At 37.5% G+C, this 21,483-nt stretch overlaps 1 pseudogene; it reads left to right on the top strand.

Annotated features, from left to right (window-relative positions):
- The first annotated feature begins 6,807 nt into the window (after window positions 1–6,807).
- Window positions 6,808–21,275, top strand: LOC110564847 (zinc finger protein 120-like; annotated as a pseudogene).
- Window positions 21,276–21,483: the final 208 nt, after the last annotated feature.

Below are 21,483 nucleotides of genomic sequence, written 5' to 3'. Positions count from 1 at the left end.
CAGTTCATGTCAAAGACAGTCCCTGTTCCCATTAAGGAACTTACATAAGAGTTGAAACATATATACATATGTGTATCTAAATAACATTAAATTTGTATCAATATACAATAATCTTTACTAACATAAAGAAATAACCTTATTTCTGAATAAATATACAAAAGTCTATACCAATACATCAAAAATATCCTTATCTGAAAATAACAATAGTTCTAAGTTGGAAAGTAGATTCAATAATCTATGCTTTTTCTCCTATTATTCCCATATTATTTTATATGACAGTATTATAGTCCCCCGTTTTGTTCTCAACCCCTTTCCCTTTCCCTAAGAAAGAAAGAGAGAAAGAAGGAAACCCCTGAGTCTGAGTTCCTATACCTTATTTTCTCTCTGACTAAGACAACTAATAATGCATAACATCTTTTTTTTTTAATTTTATTTTTTTCTTATCAGTTACATTTTATTAACTCTGTATCCCAGCTGTGTCCCGATCCCTCATTCCCTCCCAGTCCCTCCCTCCCTCCCTCCCTCATCTCCACTGTGCCCCTTTCCAAGTCCACTGATGGGGGGGGGACCTCCTCCCCATTCATCTGATCCTGTTTTATCAGGTATCTTCAGGACTGGCTGCAAAGCCCTCCTCTGTGGCCTAACAGGACTGCTCCTCCCTTGGGGGGTGGGGAGGCCAAAGAGCCAGGCATTGAGTTCCTGTTAAAAATAGTCCTTGTTCCTCTCACTTTGGGAAACCAATTGGTTACTGAGCTAACACAGGCTACATCTGAGTGGAGGTTCTAGGTTATATCCATACATGGTCCTTGGTTGAATGTCAGTCTCAGAAAAGACCCTGTGCCCAGATATATTTGGTCCTTGTGGAGCTTTGACAAACATCCATTATCCAATAGAAAAACCAAATTCTACCTTTCCCAACCTAAGGGAATGGAATCCTGTTCTTCCTTGAGATTGCTCCCTGCTGATTTGGGGCATGGGATGGCTTTTGGGGGTCCCAAAGGAAAATGAGGAAAATGGTTAAGCACAATAATATTTGTTGTCCAGTCTCAAAATACTGAGAAAATGCAGGCTTAAATGAAGTACTATTTGGAAAATTCTGAAAAGCTGGGCAAGTTCAAATCAGCAGCTTTTTTTGAAGCTATCCTGGAAGCAAGCTTTGATAGAAGAGCAACTGAAGCAGTCTGAGGCTGGGTCATGCAGGATGCTGGAATAAATGTATCTCAGCTTCCCTGAGGTTGAGTCTTGTCAGATCTGTCTTCATTCTATTTGTGTTTGTCCTTTTGTTCTTTAAACATATAAGCTCATACAAGTAATATGTAGTTTTGTAATTGCATATTCATGGGGATGTGCAAAGATGAGTTAAAGAACTTTTTTTTCATTGAGCAAGAGACAAACATCTATTTTTTTAATATAAACTAGTTTGGAGTGTGACCAAAATGCAAAATAAATCTCCATCCATATCATGTGGAAGGATGGCATCACTAAAAACTCATGAAGATTCTGTAGGCAACAGGATTTATTAGCTACACAAAAATATTCATGTCTCAGCCAATCTCAAAGTTGTTCCCAAATAGTGGAGTCAGCAATATAAGTTATCTGATTGTTTTTCCTCTTGATTTCTTTCTGTCTGTAGCCAAGAATCATAGGATATTTCCCTCTTTCAAATCTGAGTTTTATTAATTTGGATGGAGAATATGTCTTTTTTTCCCTGTTGGAACAGGTGTAAAATCTCTCCAGCGTAACATACCTCCTTTCTTCCATTTATGAATTAGGATCTTTATATGTTAATCCAATTTATCAGTCCCCTCCAAACTCCAGTGCATTCTAGTAGCTGTACTACCTGTCACACTGACCTTCAAAAATTCAAAGTCTGGCTATGAGTCTCAGTATCTCCTTCGATACCCTGGTTGGTAGGGTCTTTCAGAGGTTCTCTATGGAAGGATCCTGTCCTGTTCCTTGTCTTCTCCTCCTTCCAATGTTTACTATGTTTGCCCTTTTGAATAAGAATTAAGCGTCTTCCTCTTTGTTGTTTAGCTTCTTTAGGACTATAGGACTATAGTATTTTTATCCTATTTTATATGGCTAATTTCCACTTATAAGTGAGCTTATACATGTGTCTTTCTGTTTCTGGGTTACCTCACTCTGGATGATCTTTGGGCAGAGTGCCAGAATCCTTATGAAAGAAGAGGGAGATAGAAAAACCTGGAGGGGACAGGAAGTCCACAAGGAGACAACAGAGCCAAAACACCAGGGCCCAGAAGAGCCAGAAGGGCCATGTACTTGGGGTACACAGTCCCAGCCAGCCTTGTGTTTTGTTTGCTTCTGGGGCCCTGCTCACCAGATGCCTAACCCGCAACTTCTCCTTGCCACTGCTCTGTCTCCCAAGCAGATTCCTGCCAGCCACTGGCCCTGTGGTCAGCCTGGCTCTGGGCAGCAACATAGCAAAGCCAGGTATGTGGTCCAATCTGGGTTCACAGCTGAATGATAGCACAAGCTTTGACGCCCTGGAAACATGCAGTGCTTGGCAGAGCCACCAATAATGTTTGTAAAAGCAGAGCTTTCAAAGCCCTGCTTTTTTACCCCTCAACCTCTTTTCTTTTTCTTTTTTAATCATATTTTTTAAATATAATTTTTTATTTATTACAATTTATTCACTTTGTATCCAAGCTGTAGCCTCACCTTCATTCCCTCCCATCCCACTTTCCCTCCCTCCCTCATCTCCTCCCATGCCCCTTCCCCAGTCAACTGATAGTGGAAGACCTCCTTCCCTTCCTTATGACCCTGGCCTATCAAGTTTCATCAGGATTGTTTTTCACAGTCTTCCTCTGTGGCCTGGTCAGGCTGCTACCCCCTCAGGAGTAGGTGATTAAAGAGCCAGCCACTGAATTCATGTCAGGAACAGCCCCCGTTCTCCTTATTAGGAAGCCCAGTTGGAGACTGAGCTGCCACAGGTCACCTCTGTGCAGGGGTCCAGGTTATCTCCATGAATGGTCCTTGGTTCTTGGTTGGAGTATCAGTCTCAGAAGAGACCCCTAGGCCCGTATTTTTTGGTTCTGTTGTTCTCCTTGTGGAGCTCCAGACCTTTCCAGGTCTTTCTGTCTCCCCCTTCTTTCATGAGATACCCTGCACTCTAGCCAAAGTTTGGCTATGAGTCTCAGCATCCACTTTAATACCCTTCTGGGTAGAGTCTTGAAGCTGTTTTGATTCTGGGGAAGGTTTATGCCTCTACCTGAGACTTTTCTCAAGTTAGTTTGAATTCTATGCTTCACAAATGGAACACCATCATATTGTAGGACATTTTTCCTCTTATCCCTTCTGCCTACCAGATGTCCCACTTTCTATTTCCTGCCTAAGCTATAGGCCATCAGATTTGTTATTGACAGGTGCAACATCCATACATTACATAAGATGTTCCTTCTACACCTGCTAGCTACCTGGACAGTCAGCCAAGGTTCCTCTGTATTGACAGAGCATCTAATCTTCAGCCAACAAGCCCAGAATATCTGACAGGCTTTTCTGTGAAGCAGGAATTTTGAAGGACTGGCCTACATTGTTATGACAAAGACAGGCAGTTGACTTCCCACTGTCTTGCTTGTCCACAGTTTGGAGAGCATGACGTCAGAAGTCAAGGTAAGAGTAAGTTTTTGTTTAAAGCAAACTTCATGTGGAGGTTCTTTGGTGCCCATCATCTTCTTTGAAGTAGTTTGGGGTGACACCAGGAGCTGATGTGTCAGAAAAGCCTTTTATTCTTACAACATCTTACATGCCATATTCTGTAGATCTCTGAAGTGTTTGATGACCACCTATAAATCTCAGTATATCTAAATGGACAAAGGTTTCTTGTTTCTAGCTCTATACTTTTTACTATTTAACTTTGAAAACATATATACAGGACACTAAATAAAGCTTATTTCTGTAATTAATTAAACTAGTATCTAACAACACTACAAGTTTGATTACTTATAAGTAACTAATTCTCAAGTATCCTAAACAGTTTGCAATAGTAGTTTTCAAGGACTAGAACTTTATATTACATTTTTAAATGTATTACATATGTACAATACCTTAAACAAGAGTTGAAACATTCACAGTACATTGTATGAAAATATAACCTTAAATTTCTATCAATATACAATAATCCATACAACCATAAAGTATTTGACTTGTTGTTGCTTTCTTAGTGTAAAAGATACAGTAATCCACCTTTCTTTTTTCTTTTTCCAGGAGATACAATTGTATATCCTTTTGTCCTTATATCCCTATAGCCTTTATTCCTTTGATCCATTTTTTACTTACACTACATAGGAGAAAATAAGGATAGAGGGGAGAAAGAGAAAGAGGGAAAGAGTTCCCTGAATATATCCTTCACTTTGTATCCTCCCTGACCAAAACAACTTGCAACCATAAACAACTTGCAACCAACACCCCTAAAAAAACAATCATCATAATGCATTGAATGACCAAAAACTACCCATTCCACCTCTCAGGAATGAGGGCTTCATACTTTTAAAATTATTTCCTGCTTTCTAGGGGCTAAATTATTTTAGGGACCCCCAAAATATTGGATATTGGCCTATTTCTAGGAGAGCTAGCTGTTTTATTTGCTGCCCAGTCTCTGTGTGATAAGAAAGTACAGGGTTCAATTGAAGTTCTGGGTGAAGCAGTCTAAGAAGTTGGATCATCTGAAGTAGCTGCTTTGAACTTGTTCTGAATGCAATTTTTGGGGAAGCAGGCAGTTTACAAGGCTGGATAACCTGGGTTACTTGATTTGTTTTTACTGGTGTCTGGTTCGTTTGCCCTGTAAACACACAAAGTTTAAAGGTAATATTGTAGGGACATTTCTGCATTAACAGATATTTTGAATTTGTGGTATGCACAAATTATTTAATGATGATTCTCTGCTCTGTGTTTGAGCAGGTAAAGGCATCTATCAATATTATAAGTCTATCTGGACTACATAACCAAGCTGTAATATAAATCTCTATCCATTTCATATGAAAGGATGGCATGTAATAATAAATCATGAAGCCCAACTAGCCAAAAAGATTTATTGGCTATGTAGAGACATTCGTCTCTCCACTAGTCTCCTGATATGTTTTAATGTAAGAAAATTAATTAGCATTTGTGCAATCTGTTTTGTTATTCTTCTGGGTCTCTTCTTCCAAGCCTGGAGCCAAGATTTTCGGGAGTTCTTCCTTGGTCAAAGCTAATCTTTATAACTTTTAATGGTATCCATATCATTTCATTCCCTGTAGAAACATAAGCAAAATCATGTCCCCAATGCAAAACTATTACAGGTTTCCATTCTGATATGAGCACATCCTTATAGTGTAGAGGCTGCTTTAATTACACAGTTTTTCCTATAATCAATCCAGTTTCCAAGCTGCTGCTGATACTTTCTCATTAACATTAAGAAAATTTAAAGTTATCAAAACACTATTTAGTCTGTCCCGGGGAGTCTTTTCTCTTCCTTTGCTTTTGTAAGCATTTTTTAAGTATAATTTGATCTATCTACAAATGCTTGTCCTGTAAAATTGTGTGGTATCCTGTAATATGCTTTACATTATAATATGCAAAGAAATGCTTCATTTTATTGGATACATATGTATGGGAATTATCTGTCTTAATTCGTGCAGATATCCACATAATTGCCCTTATTTCCAATAAGTGTGTAATTTTGCAATCAGTTTTATCAGAACTCAAAAGAGTTGCCCATTGAACCCCCAAATATGTATCAATAGTAGTGGTATACAAACTTTAGTTTTCAAAATCCTGTAAAAATAAACACATTCATCTGCCAGATTTCATTTCTTTTGGCACTGCTGGGGCTACTTATGAGATGCAATGGAGTTTTCTTATACAAAGGACAAGTAGGAGATTTTCTTATTATTTCCATGGATTATTGCTAAGTGATAGAAATTTTTTTTCTTTAAAATTTTACTGTTAATGTGGTGTTTTTCATGAGAAAAAATGAGGCTTCTAATACAGTTCTTATTAATAATTGGTCAACTGCCTCCTTTTCTTGTGCCAATGGAATTGGATAACCTGTAGGAGACCAAATGTAATATGAGTAAATGGACAGTTTATATTTCTGATTGCCTGTTGCAGTTGCATATACAACAAAGTTAATTCTGAATTATTAGTAATGAACTCGGCAGTTTCTATGTGCAAATCAGCTCTTTCTGAATATTGAGAGTCAGTAATTATATTAAGAGATTCAGGAAAATCTAATAATATCATAAGGATTACATACAAATCTGTTTTTTTTTTTAAATTTAAGTATATGGGCTTTGAATTAGTCATTTTGTCTGACTTATAGCCTGCTATTCCTAACTTATTTGCAGTCAGTATAGAAAGTACGTGATTCAGGAATTGGTGTTCCCTTTACAGTATGTAGGAGAATCCAATTAGTTATTTTTATAAACTGCAGAGGCTTGCTTTTAGGATATTTGTTATTAATTTCTCCCAAATAGTTACTACATTAGTAAGAGGCACTAAAATTTTGGCCAGGTCTGCTCCTGACAGTTGATGTAGTCTTGTTCTACCATTGAAGATTAGTTTAGAAACCTTTTCTACATATCTACATAAGCCTTTAACTTTTTACTTTATTTATGTGCTAAGAAAATCCATTCTATGAGGATGCCATACTGCAGGTTCAGCTCCCTTTGCTGAGAAGGCTTGAATGATTCAGTGTAATGTGCTCTGAGAGGAGTGCTGTGAGAGGAGTTTGGGCAAGCTCTGAAGTCGCAACTGAGCACTGATGCTGGGTGCTGTGAGGGGAGCTCAGGCAATCTCCGAAGTTGTGGCATGAATGCAATGACCTACAATAATATGCATGTGAACTCCACTAGAGAAGAATGGGCTTTGCTGTATCCTTCCTGGAAGAGTCTCTACAAAAAGTGATGCTACAGACTGACAACAACCTGTCTGCTATAGGCTACATTTGGGAAGATCGTAATATTGAATAACATCATCAAAGTTCTAGAAGATATGGAAGGCATGAGAGCCATACTGGTGAGAAACTCTCTAAATGTACTCTATGTGATAAAGCTTTTTCATATTCCACTCATCCTCAATGCCATGAAAGAGTTCATACTGGAGAAAAACCCTATGAAGGCATTCAATATCATTAAGTCTTTGCACATCACAGTAATCTCCACATACATAAAAATATATACTAGAGAAAAGCCCTATGAATGTAACCAATGTGGTAAAGTCTTTGCATATCACATTAGTCTCCAAATACATAAAAAAACACATACTAGAGAGAAACCGTATGAATGTAGTCAATATGGTAAAGCCTTTGCATGTAACAGTCATCTTCAAAGGCATGAAAGAATTCATACTAGACAGGAACCTCATGAATGTTATCAATGTGGTAATGTTTTTGCACATCATACTTATGTGCTAATACATGGAAGAACATATGCTAGAGAGAAGCCTTATAAATGTAATCAATGTGATGAAGTTTTTGCAAGTAACACTCATCTCCTGGAGAACACATACTGGAGAAAAAAAAAACTATGACTCTAACCAATGTTGTAAAACCTTTGCTGGCACAGCCATATCTATTGGGACAGCAAAAATTATAAAGCCAGTATAACTGCTTGACAAAGATCCAGTAAAGCTGAGCTTATTGATGCAAACATCGTATACAGTCTCCCATTCTTTGGCCTTAATCTCTAGGTGTTGCATGCTTGGTGTGTTTTATAATTTGTACAACATGCAGATATTGGATTGATGGAAATTTTCTTATGAATAATTTACTCCCTCTCCCAAGAATATTGCTTCTAAGCTTTCGCAGGAATGTCCTGACTAGACTACCCACACACACACACTTTTAAGGAGATATCCTTACCTGGGCCTACTTGAAGGTCTTCCCTGGAGGTTATGACTCAAACATCCTTATGAGGTTCTGACCCATAGATACTCTTGGCACATCTGCCCCTAACTTATTCAGAAACAAAACAATCAGAGCAAAGTAAACCTGAAAAGGTAAACAATATGTGGTGGACTAGAGAAGTTGACAGCAGATCAAATTAAAAGTCTCTTCCTACTACTGATGGACTGATGGTGTGTATAAATGATAAAAGATAAAATATTAAGGCCTTCTTTTCTTAGAAAAGTTAACTCATGCAGGGCCAGTGTGCTGTATTATATAACCAAGGAACAAAAAATTAGATTAGACAAATAAACATTACACATATAATTATATAAAATACAAATATATAAAATATATACTTATGTATTTTATAAACATTTTATCTTTATATATAACTAAATATATAAAGTATAAACATTGTACTATGGCAGAAATTAAATAATACCTACAGCAGCTTTGTCCTGAAGACTTTTCTTGCATCTAATGACAATTAGCACTCTGACTATTAAAAGTTGATAATACACTGCTTGGAACATGACAATCTTCCCAGGTTGGCATGTATGTTTTCTTTCTATATAGTATCCTTGAAACCACAAGAGCCACCATCTTTAGAACAGGCTGTCATGCTTTGGCAAAATATGCCCTTGAAACTGCAATATTGTTTAAAAATTGAGTTGTGGGATTGGTGAAGGAAATTGATTCTGTTCTGTCATGATTTATCAACGATGACTAAACTTAGTCCAAGCAGAAGTTAAACATGTGTCCAGGGACAAAAATGATATGATCTATGTTTTGTGACAACATGCATATAACCCTGCCTACTAAGTTCTGTATAAGTAAAGAAGTACCCAGAGGGCCAGTCAGTCAGTATGTAAAACTACAAAATTTAAAAAAGAAAAGGAAATCTATTCTATAATATCCTTCTTTGTATAATGAGTCTAATAGGAGAATGAGTTGAAGGCAAAATAATCAAAATTCAGTCAATGTTAAGATCAATTTGATCCACAAATGCATCTTGCAGTCTCTGTTCTACCGGAGTTAAATCTCTTTCTGCTTCAACTATTAAACATCTTTAACTGTTTAAGCCTGAATCTCCTCATAACCTTTGAAACAAACTATTTAACTCATGAGTAGTTAATCCAGTTGTAGACCACAGCTAATTACTATTGTCCGTTAATTTTTGGAAATTATTAAGAGTTTGCAACTTATCTCTACAGATCTGTACCTTTTGTGGTCAAAACTATTTGTTGACTTATTTCACAACCCAAATATAATCTCCTTTCTACATATTTTCAGGAGCAATTTGTAAGCTTCACTGTGGCAGAATTCTTTGTGTTTTCTTAAACATTTTCTCTGCAGTATCTCCATCAACCCACAAAATTTTATCCATGTAATGACAAATAATAAATTGAGGATGAGACGTTTGTCATGTTATTCAATGAAGAAACACTCAGTAAAATCTAGGAAATCTGTGTTAGTGAGTTAAAGTCAAGATAATTTAATGAGACAAACTCTAAAGTACCTGGCCAACAGCAAAGGCCAAACCTGAATATTGACTGATGGCCTTACTTGTAAATTTTCTTCCAAACCCTTTTTTGTTTGTGTGTTTGTTTTTCCACCCAGGTACAGTATGGTAGAAGGAGCAAATAGAAACGTCATCATGATATCTCTGCATCACTAAACTATAACAATTCATTTTTCCACCATATTAATTGTTTACTATACTTATTATGTAAAACCTTAGCCCCGATGTTTAACTGAGTGAAGTTATGAAATCCATTCTAGTGATGTGTTACATTTTAATTTTTCCTTTGAGATTTTGAATATTAAATAAAATTAAAAACCTTTATAAGAAAAAAATAATAATAGATTGAGGAAATTGCCTATGAATTGTTTCTAAAAGGCTCATATGTTTCATTGTTAGACCTTAAGCTGGCAGGTTGCCTGTTTCATTTTCCAACTGAAAGATATTTTTTGGCCATCTCCTTTGACCTGCATTCACTTTTTCCTATCATATTTCTTAACCCACATCTGCAAGCTCCAGAAAGTCTAGGGGTTCTTTCTGAATGTTCATTGCAGCCAGAAATGTCTTGTTCACTTTTCTGGCAGAAAGCACTGTATTTCTCACAGTTAATTCAATCGGTATTTTGAGATCTGACGTTTATAGCAGCTTGGTCACAATTTCTTTGTAAATGGCCAGATTCACTGCAACTAAAGCACTGGGCATTTTGATATCTGAAACCTCTAGCAAAAGCTTACCCTATGATAGTATTATGATGCTCATGAGAGCCATTATCAGTCATGTTTCTTATCCACTCATCCCTTGGCACTGCTTGTGCCTTAAAGGTCTAACAACCCTTTCACATTCAGTATTCAAATTCTCAAATATTAAGGATTTTATCAAGACCTGTCTTGCATCAGGATCTGATATGGCTTTGGTTACAATTGAAAGCAACTTTTGCAAAAATTTTGTGAAGGCTTCCACAGAGCCTTGTACAATCTTAGCAAATAAGACAGACCTTTTCCCAAGTTCCTCAACTTTGTCCCAAGCTCTCAAAGCCACTAAGCAACACTGTTCAATAACAGCACCATCAAGTTTAATCTGATCTTGTAAATCAGTGCTGTTCAACATCTCTTGGAAGCCTGGGATGTTCTGGGATTCAGCTGTGTTTCCCACCACTGCTGTCTGGTGGAAAATGGAAGTGCAAGCTCAAGTCAGAAAAGGGGAAAGTGCAGAATCAAAGGAGCTCAGCGTTCTGAAACCCAAGCCAGGTGGCAATGAGGGCCCAGCCTGACTTGGTTGTTTTGGTGGCTGCCTTATGAGCAACCTGTAAAAGAGGCTCACTCATAGCTCCAAAACCAAGAGAGGCAAGAGCTTTGTTTTGTCTGGGTAGACAAAATGGCTGCTTCAGGAACAGCCAGCCACTTGCTCCCACAGACAGGCACTGTAGTGGGCAGAGCAGAGGTTGAAAGATGGTGGCAGTGATCCTCTCTGACATGCCAGGTAAATGGTGGAAGTATGTGATGGCCAGCAGCAAGTGGCTGACTGAAGGACAAGGAAGCCCCAAGGATCCAGCAATGAAATCTTCATAAAAGAGGGAAGCCCATCCTTCCTCCAGAATGAATGATAAGTCTCAGCCAATCATAGTGAAATACATGATACTGGTCCCTTCATGTTGTGTGAAACAGGGACTTATAAACATTGGGCAGTGGGACGGGTTTTGAGGGTGAATGTGTTTGATTTGCTGGGGCAAATCATCAGAAGAGGGTAAAAACTGTATTTACTTATCCTATGGGTGGTAGAAGAACTTCAGGTAGGGTTAAAGGTCATTGGTTGAAAGACAAGACACCAAGACATCTCTTTAGCATAGAGTGGGTATTTCCAAAAATCCTCAGGTGCTTGCTGAATAGGATTCTTATCAGGCTTTATAATCTCTCTGAGGGGTATGTGATGCTCCTTAGAAGATCAGGGATTCCCCAGAGCAGGGAACCCAGCTGAGAAAAAGTGTCCATCATATTTTACCAAGCCCTATCCAGAAATGCTAGACTTTGACCTTAACAGCAGGGGTGCACAAATCAGAATACCATCATTAAGATGAATATCTTTAACAATATTCATTCCCCTTGTGCTATTTTATTCCTCAATATCGGTGGCTTCCTCCTTCCACTACATTACCCATTGTAACTGCTGGCTGGACTCTAGCACAGCTGTTACTCAGACCTTTCCATTCTTAGGAAATAATTCTATTTTGGGCAGCCAAGTTATTTAATATTTGTTTAACATAAGAGGGTTACATTCTTTAGGAAAAAAAATAGCCTTTTTAAAATATCTTAAACCTGTATCATTTCTATAGGATGTCATGTTGTTTCATATAATCATGATCAGCACCATTAACAGGGTTGTGCTGTTAATTCTTGGAAAAACAGAGAGTGATTTTGTAATGTCAGGCCACCCTTCCTTTGGCTGCTCAGTTGGCTCTCAAAATGGGTTATTATTTTTTAATCTTGTTGTCCTGTACTGTCTCCTCCTCCTGGCTGCCCACCCTACCCAAGGACTGTGGTGCCTGTTTTTCTTTTTTCTTCATCTTTTGAGAAATTTGAATTCTCCTACTTAGTCATTATATCTGAGCTCTTTTGTTCTCCCTCTTGTGGCACTACCTGCTTTCCAAGTGCTTCCACCATTACTCACAATTTTTCCAGTTGCGTATCAGTTCCCTTCATTTCTACTCACAATTTTTCAAACTCTTCAACCATTCTCCCAACATTTTTTGAGACAGAATATAAGAAGAGAAAATAGAAAATCCCTTCTGGAAGCAAACTGGAGAGCACACAATGGCAGAAACTTAAATACACGTTTTTTGTTTTGTTTTGTTTTACTTTGTTTTGTTGATGTTTTAAAACAGAATATTCATCTCATCTTCCCTTGCCATTTCCTCTATGTCATTTGAAATCAAGTTTCTCATTCTACCTAGCCACATGTCTGGGTGCCACTTGTAACTGTGCTTTTAGGCTACCTTTATCGGGTTCTTTTTTTTAATTTTTTTTTCTTTATCAATAACACTTTATTCACTTTGTATCCCCCCCTGTGGTTCCCTCCCTCCTCCCGTCTCAACCCCTCCCTTCCTCTACCCTCTGCATTCAAGTCCACTGATAGGGGAGGTCTTCTTTTCCTTCCTTCTGTTCCTAGTCAATTAGGTCTCATCAGGAGTGGCTGCATTGTCTTCTTCTGTGGTCTGGTAATGCTGCTTCCTCCTCAGGGGGAGGTAATTAAAGAGCAGGCCAATCAGTTCATGTCAGAGACAGTCCCTGTTCCTATTTCAATGGAACCCACTTGGATACTGAACTGCCGTGGGCTACATCTGTGCAGAGATCTTAGGTTATCTCCATGCATAGACCTTGGAGTATCAGTCGTGGGGTTCTCATTTGCCACACTTTTCAACCCCAATCCCTTCCAACCCCCAAACACTAGGTAAGCAAGAAAGAAGGTTAGAAAGGAAGTAGAGCATGAATCTCTTTAGACTACTCCCTGATGATCATGGGCATTGAGTTCCTTGGGGAAAGTACAATCTTTGTTATCAGCATATCAGCAACCAGTCGTCCAGTAATAGCAAAAGCAGCAGCAAGGACAGCAGCAGGTGAGCAACAACTGCCATACACGCTGTTAGGTCTCTCATATTTACATCCTATAAAAAGTCCCCACAATTCCAAATGTAAACTCTCTGAAGCTGGCAAAAATCACACCCCTCCTAGAGCATGAAACAAATCATAGCTATCAACTGTGGATAATCTGAGCAGCCACATATCCCAAAGTTTGGATTAGAACAAAAACATATTCACATAACATAACTGGGTTTTTAGTGAATCCAAAACTCTCACTATAACAATGCCTTCTTTTTTTTATTTACATAAACCACAAGTTTATTTTTACATTTTACTTTAAAGTACATTTTTCTTTTTTTTTTTTGAAGTAGAACTTAGATTTTTATTTATTTATTTATTTATTTTTTTATTTTTCATCAATTACACTTTATTCATTCTGCATCCCCCCATAAGCCCCTTCCTCCTCCTCTCCCAATCCCACCCTCCCTCCTCCCTCTGCTTGCATGCCACTCCCCAAGTCCACTGATAGGGAAGGTTCTCCTCTCCTTTCTGATCTTGGTCTATCAGTTCACATCAAAAGTGGCTGCATTGTCCTCTACTATGCTTTTATGAGCTGAATGGTGTACCTCAAAGGTTCTTATATTAAAATTCTAACCCTCAATACATCAGTATAGAACTGTACTTAGAGAAAGAACTTTTAAAGATAATTAAGATAAAATGAGGATATTATCCCTAGACCACATCTGACCACATCTAATCTAACTAGCAACTTTATAAGAACACAAAATTTGATGTTCAGTCAATAGATCTGTCCATCCACAGTTGCAAAGATAAAGAGAATGCCGCCATGCTGACATCTTGCTCTAATTATTCTCTGAGACCCAATTTCAACAGTTCTAAGTTTAGAAAAATGTAAGGGCTTTTCCTAGAAGGTTGTTTTCCCTGACTTCTGTAATCTTGACAAAGCAAGCCTGGTCAAGCCTAAAGTCAAGGGATTCTTGGAGGAATTTCTGGTTTTAGCAAAATTCCCAGGTGACACCTATGCACTGTAGAATTTGATGTATTTGATTTACAGGGATGTTATGACAAAATGACATCACTGACCATTCAGCTTAAACAATATCAATGTATTCTTATAGTTATGGGTGCTGGAAACTGTGGAGATATAGGGACTAGGATACAGTTCTAAGCATTTTTCTGATTATAGACCTTATGTAAAAAGACTTTATGTAAGACTCACAGATACATGTGTTTAACAAAAGTCACTGCTTGAAGGATGTGTACAGAGGCAAAATCAATGTCCTGACCTTTCCTTATCTTATCTTTTCTTCTAGCCTTCAAGAGGAAACCTAGGGGACTGAGCATCCTGATCAAAATTAAAAGCAGACTATGACTCAAAAGTAGTTTCAAGAGAAGTTCCCAGGCTCTTTAGCAGCTTGGTTCCCATAAAAACTCTTTTAATTGTGGGGTAATTTAGGTAAACCCCTGCTTTTTCCTTTGTAAAAATGGAGATTTCCTACTCTTTAATCAGCAAAACAATTACATGAACTTACATAAATCTATCACTAACGTTTAAAGAGAAAATAGTGTGAGAATAGGTAAACATCATTTGCCTAATCATAAAAGCCAAATCCTGATCATCAATGTCATGTGATTTAGACTCAACTCAGAGACAGGCCTCTAAGCATTTCTATAAGGATTTATATAGATTAAGTTAATTGCTGTGAAAAAAACTTACCCTAAATGTGAATAGCACCATATCCCTTGTTTAGTGTTCACAAGTGTACACAAATATTCATTACTTTCTGAAACTTCGTTATGAATTCAATGTAAATTTTAACACACTGCTTCTTCTGCCATGATGTACTATGTCTGATGGAACTGTGAGCCAAAATAAATTATTCCTTATTTTGCATTTGTCAGTTATTTTTTTTCGTAGAGTTAAATGACTAATGCATTATTCCAAAGTGTCAGCTTCCTTAAATGGAGTTGGCTGAGATAGCAGTTTCCAGTTAAGTGATATATTTTTTGATTGACAGCCTAGACTGTAATGGCTGAGCCATCTCACCAGTCCAGCAAGGTGATATCTTAATATTTCAGAGATTCTTGTTGACCAAAGCACAAGCTCTGTGCTCTTCAAATGGAATACACACTCAGAACCCTGGTATGATCATTCTGTAGCTGGCTTGTGTGTCTTTTCCAGAGAAAGGAGTAATTTTCTTTTAACAAGCCATTCCGCCGTCTGGAGATGCTGAAGCACTAAATTTTTCCTCTGCAGAATTAACAGGGATTCTTGTTCCACAGCTGAATTATTCAAACTGAGAAGCTTGCAAAATGGAAATTTACCTAGAGAATTTTTTCATACACCCTATGTTATAATCCTAATACAAGAACTTCTCATCAAGGCTATAATTATTCCAGGAACAAGAACATACACACACATGCACACACTTGCGACGTACATGCACAAACACACAATTTTAAGTATTTTCTCAGAGTACTACAAGAAACAACAATTGTTCACTTTCAATACTTACAATAGAGCTTCATTTTTAATTCTAATACACCTGAGTTATAGCCAGAGAAAGAACATCCCAATCAACAGAAATACTGCACCTGTAATGTTCCTCAGACAAGTTCCTTGGCTCAAGCTTCCCGAAAGAACCCAAAAGCATGCTTAGAATCCTCATACACTACAATTAGTTTGGAAATTTTTTAAATTGTAGAACTAATATTTCTACCTCTTTTTTTTTCAGTTCAGGCTTCTATTTTAAAAAGCTCCACTCATCAAAGAAAAAAAAAAAAACAAACCTGTCTTCAACAACACATTTTTATTTTATAGTTGTGAAAAGAAATATCAGAGCTTGTGATCTGTTTGGATAGATGTCCACACACCAAGCTATCCTGAGGTGAGTTTTCCAATATTAAAATGATGAATGTATGAAAGATATTCTATAAATTCTGACAGTACCTTAAATTCTTTAAACAAAATTTGAAATAGCAAAGGTATAATTCAATCAAGGAAAGAAGATCACCTTAGTGAAAATAAATAAATTTATAAAATCTGCATATGTGGGATATGTAAGAGTTTTAAATTGATACATAAGAGAACCACAAATAGATAATTTATTTTGTGTTGTTTTTTGTGTATTTATATAATTCATTCTCAGTAAACATTTTGTTTACTTGTTTTTTCTTTTTTCCTTTCTTTCTTTTATAATTTTTTTATTTATTTGAATTTATTCACTTTGTGTTCCAGGTGTAGACCCCTCCTTTGTCCCCTCCCAATCCCATCCTCCCTCTCTCTTCTCCTTCCATGCCCCTTCCCCAGTCCATTGATCGGGGAGGACCTCCTCCCCTTCCATCTGACCCTAGACTATCAAGTCTCATTAAGACTCTCTGCATTGTCTTCCTCTGTGGCCTGGTAAGGCTGTTCCCAACCAGGGGTTGGTGATCAAAGAGCCAGTCACTGAGTTCATGTCAGAGACAGTCTCTGTTCCCATAACTAGGGAACCCACTTGTACACTGAGCTGCCATGAGCTACATCTGTGCAGGCGTTCTAGGTTATCTCCATGAATGGTCCTTGGTTGGAGTATCAGTCTCAGTAAAGACCCCTGTGCCCATATTTTTTGATTCTGTAGGTCTCCTTGTGGCAGTCCAGTTCCCTCCAGGTCTTTCTGTCTCCCCATTCTTTCAAAAGATTCCCTGTACTCTGCCCAAAGTTTGGTTATGAGTCACAGAATCGGGGCTGGAGAGATGGCTCAGTGGTTAAAAGCTCTGTCTACTCTTCCAGAGGCCTGCGTTCAATTCCCAGCAACCACATGGTAGCTCACAACCATCTATGCCTTCTACTGCCATCTTCTCGCATGCAGGTGTACATACAGATAGAGCTTTCAAAATAAAATCTTTTAAAAGAAAAAAAAAGACGGGAAAAAATGAGTCACAGAATCTGCTTTAATATCCTGCTGGTTAGTCTTTCAGAAGTCTTCTGTGGTAGGCTTCTGTCTTGTTTCTTGTTTTTGCCCTCTTCCGATCCCATTTGCCGTTCTGAATGAACACTGAGCATCTTAACGAGGGTCCTCCTTCTAGCTTAGCTTCTTTAGGTGTATAGATTTTAGTATGTTTATCCTATATTATATGTCCAATATTCACTTATGAGTGAGTATATACCCTGTGTGTCTTTCTGTTTCTGGGATACCTCATTCAGGATGATCTTTTCCAGTTCCCACCATTTGCCTGCAAATTTCATGATTTCCTTGTTTTTTATTGCGAGTAATATTCCATTGTGTAGATGTGCCACAATTTCTATATCTATTTCTCAACTGAGGGACATCTTGGTTGTTTCCAGATCCTGGCTATTACGAATAAGCTGCTATGAACATGGTTGAGCAAATATCCTTGTTGTATACTTGAGCATATTTTGGATAATGCCTAGGAGTAGTATAGCTGGATCTTGAGGTAGTACTATTCCTAATTGTCTGAGAAAGCATTAGCTTGATTTCCAAAGTGGTTATACAAGGTTACATTCCCACCAACAATGGAGGAGGTTACCCCTTTTTCCACATCCTCTCCAGCATGTTTTGTCACTTGAGTTTTTTATATCAGCCATTTACCTGATGACTAAGGATGTTGAACATTTCTTTAAGTGTTTCTCTGCCATTCCATATTCTTCTATTGAGAATTCTCTGTTTAGCTCTTATCCCATTTTTAATTGAATTACTTGATTTCTTCTTTTTAATTTCTTGAGTTCTTTATATATTCTGGACATTAGCCCTCTGTCAAATTGGTGAAGATCCTGTTCTAATCTGTAGACTATCATTTTGTTCTGACAACAGTGTCCTTTGCTTAACAGAAACTTTTTTTTTCAGTTTCATGTTGTCTCATTTATTGAGTGTTGATCTTAGAGCCCATGCTGTTCATGTTATGTTCAGGAAGTTATCTCTCCCTATTTTTTTTTTTTTTTAGTTATCTAATATGGAGCTCAGGAGATGGCATTATTTTAAGCTGCTTTGTTTCCATAATTCATGAAGCACTTCCTAAACTAAAAATGACCTCCATGTTAGAAATTCATTCAGTACCTACAGTGTCTGCCATCCAATTCACAGCTGAAGTTGGGAGGAGGGGAGTGTATCTGTACAATGATAATTTTAATTTTAAATGTTACAATCTTATCACATTTTATTTATATTATTTGGAACAATGACAATTTTTTCTACTTCTTTATAAACCAAATACATTCAAGGGGAAAAAAGCAAAACATAAACAGAATACCATAGAAGAATTCCACCACAAAGATCAATTCTGATGTGAATTAGAAGAGTCTTTGTTCTTTCTCAGTTTCTACTGTGTAAAGTTTTTAGTTTATAAGAATAAGCACATTGTATTAGTTATAGCTTTCTAAAGGAATGAAACTAATACATGTTTAAAGGGAATTTATTAGATTTCCTTAAACTAAACAGTATGGTCTTAGCAGTACAATAATAGATGTGTCAAAACAGAGAGGCCAAGAATTCACTGTTGTTCAATCTATGAGGCTAGAAGTCTGAGCACTCAAAATCTTTTTTTAGATTTTTATTTAACTTTTATTAATTACACTTTATTCCTTTTGTATCCCCCCATAGGCCCCTTCCTCCTCCCCTCGCGGCCCCACCCTCCCCTCTTTCTGCATGCATGCCTCTCCCCAAGTCCACTGATAGGGGAGGTCCTCCTCTCCTTCTTTCTGATCTTTTTTTTTTTTTTTTTTTTTTTTTTTGTTCTTCTCAATGCAGTTTATTCAGGAACCTTGAACAATCTTCTGACCCTGGGGAAAGCCAGCCCACAGCTTAAAATAGCCTCTGGGTAGCCAACCCCAGCATGCTACGTGGGCAATGCAGATAGGTCCACATACATGGAAGCAAGCCAGATCCTCAGCCTTAGCCGAATATAGAGTTGTTTGTGACAGAGAGCACTCACCATCGGGAAGGTGGAAGGCAGAAACCAGCTCCATCTTTAAGGCACGGCATTACACAGCTCTTTACAGTTCCCCCTTTTTGTTTTAGATGCATCAGGCAAGAGTAGAGGTCTGATCTCTGATATTAGAAATAAATTGGGACTTTGTATCAATGTTCATTTAGGTGTCATCCACCCAAAGAGCATCAGACCCGTCTGATACCTTTTTCTCAGAGGCAGGACCTGGGGCATCAACCCGCATGCAATAGACATGCTCTTCTCTGGGTCCAAAGCGGCTGACCCTGAGTGCAGTGCTTAGCCTCACATCCTGAGCGTTAAATTTTAGCTTTTTATGGTAGCCAACCATGCTTGGGGAGACTGTTCTGCTTCAATGGCTGTAAAGGCCTGTAAAGAATGATCATGGCTGCATTACGCTGTTGTGAGACTCTAATCTTGCATATACACCACAGACAAACCAGGACTGAAATATCCTCAAAGACCTGCCAGTCTTCAGTCTTCATTAGAAGACCAGAGAAACTGAGTCTAGTAACAATGAAGCTCTGTGCTTAGGGCAAGCAATAATGGGTAGATGTATTTGCCAGAAGAGAGAAGAAAAAGCAAAATTTTCTTCTCCCATGTTCTTTCATTTAGGCTGCCACCTGGAGGTGCTACCTATATTCAAAGTAGGTCTCCCCACATCACATCATTTGATCAAAAAAGTCACCTTTAGGTATATCTAGCAGCCTGCTTATTAGTTGAATTCAAAAATAGTCAAGTTGATTATTAATCGATTAGCTACCACACACAAGAATCCCAGGGTCTCACAGGACTTGAATCTTCAAAGCAGTGTTCAACTATATTTGCCATGATTCTAAGCATGAAATATTAACTCTTTTCTCTAATTAAGGTCATCTTAGATGCAAGGGCTTCTAGAAGGCTCAGGTGTAAGAATGACTCTGTTCTACCTAATTCCCAGAATAGGGCTTAGCAGATGAAATGTGTAGTCCAATGAAAGTATTATTGCAAATGCAACCAAAGCATTATTTCAAACAGTATGAAGCCTACCACTTCAAAATATGGAATTAATTGCTTATCAGTTTACTATTCAGTAGGTACAATGGAGATTCTTGGTGTAATTTGAGATAGAAGTTGAGTTGGGGCTAATATACTGTGACACAGCATGACTCCACCCAAAATGTTCAAGCAAACAATGAATTTAGGATATTTCTGTGAAATCTGAGGTCAGATCTTAACAGTGGTTTCTTATGGCAGAAAAGAAATCAGATAAGATTGGTGGCAGCATAAAGAGAATGATAGAATTTCTAATATACTTGTAGATATCCATACTAGCAAATGTAGGTCTTTATTAAATATGTCACTCATCATTTTAGTCACAGAGTGTTATTAATTAGCTATTTTGTGTTTGAAGATGAGAAAACCCAATATTTTAGACATTGAGCCACTTCTCATTAGTCAGAGACATAGGAACAGATGACATGCACAATGGCAACACTGCACATGCAGAGACTCGAGCATTTTGACCCTTTTCTTGATAAATGCTCTGAGAAAACATAGCAACAGCTTCATTCTGTTCAATAATTTTAACAATTTGATCAATCTTCTGGTGTTTATCTAGAGACAGTGCAATATCCATTCTGTCAACTGTAAATAAATTCATAATGCATGAAATGATAAAGGCTCAATTATTTTATCCCTTGTTAGTATTCCCTTGTCCAAAATAGTTCCAAATAACATAACCAGTTTTATTCTTGGTGTACCTTCATAATAAAAAAAAGATGTAAAAAGAAAAATCCAGACTTGCTTTTCAAGTTTCATTAGATTTTTTCTGTATAGCATCAATGAAACATTTAAGGAAAAATGAGGGCAAGATATCTCACTCTTCAAGTATGATACAAATTCATAGAAGAGCTTCTAAGAAGAACTTTGTGCCGTATGTTAAAAATTTAACATTGACTACCACCAAAGAAACAGCCTACAACCTAAGTCTGCTAGTTTACCTCTAATGTACTGCATCTAGAATTTATTATTTCTAACTCTTCCTTTCTCTCATTGGAGTAAGCTTGGACATACACATCTGCCTACACGTAGCTTCTAATTATTTTACCCCTCAATCTACTATTGTTTTATATTTTTTTCTAAAACCACCTTTTCTCTTTTAGGCCTTCTGAAGATTCTTCCAAGTCGCATAAAGAATTTTCATGGCACACTGCCTCTGCCTCTCTTAGCTGCAGTATTTTCTCAGCTTCATGGAAATGTTACTGGAGTTCTTACTCAGTATTCCTCTTTCAAGCACATCCTATTGTGTTGTGCTTCAGGCACTGAATCTCTATTTGGCACAGATTAATCAAATGACAGAAAGAAATCTTGGTATTTTCTTATTTTGAATGTTTTCCTGGATTCGGTTTAGAAGTATTTTGTTGAGTATTTGTTCATCAATCTTCATAAAGGAAATTGGTCTGAAAAATAATTTTTGTTGAGTCTTTGCCTATCTTAGATATCAGGGTGACTGTGGCCTCATAGAATGAGGTTGGCAATGTTCCTTCTGTTTCTAT

This window comes from Meriones unguiculatus, chromosome 10, assembly GCF_030254825.1.
Source record: "Meriones unguiculatus strain TT.TT164.6M chromosome 10, Bangor_MerUng_6.1, whole genome shotgun sequence".
NCBI classification, from domain to species: Eukaryota; Metazoa; Chordata; class Mammalia; order Rodentia; family Muridae; genus Meriones; species Meriones unguiculatus.
This window is presented reverse-complemented; position numbering and strand designations above follow the sequence as displayed.